We start from the raw sequence: 527 nt of genomic DNA on the forward strand, positions 1-527 counted from the left end.
TGCCCGGGGTGGGTGGGCAAGGCGGGCAAGGCTCCCGCGGTTTGGCGAATAGGAAATGGACTTTGCAGCTGCGCCGCGCGTTGGTCTTCCGTTTCCCGATCTGAGTCGGGCAGAGAAAGAAGGCGAGCGGGCGTGATGAAGGAGCGAGAGGCAGCGCCGCGCCGAGCTCTCGGGTCTCTGTGGCCGAGGGGGGATGCGCAGTGAGCGGCGAGCAGACGGAGGGCCAGATGGCGTTGGGCTGGTTCTTGAGCATGGCTGGCGAATACGAGACCTTGGTAGGAGAGGGAGGTCAGTGGGAAGAGGTGACGGAGCCCAACCCCTGATGTCTCCCTACCGTGCCACCTTGGGCAGAAGGTAAACTGAGGCACGCAGAGGCGGCACACTGGAAACAGAACTGAGATCGCGGATCTACCCGGCCCTTCTTCCCTCTTCCCGGAATGAACCCCGAGGCTGTGCCCTAGGCTGTGCCATTCCCGAGCATCCCCGACAACCCGCCCCACGCCCCCAGCTCCGCCCCGGCTCCTCCT

The sequence above is a fragment of the Myotis davidii genome, unplaced genomic scaffold (assembly GCF_000327345.1).
Source record: "Myotis davidii unplaced genomic scaffold, ASM32734v1 scaffold341, whole genome shotgun sequence".
NCBI classification, from domain to species: Eukaryota; Metazoa; Chordata; class Mammalia; order Chiroptera; family Vespertilionidae; genus Myotis; species Myotis davidii.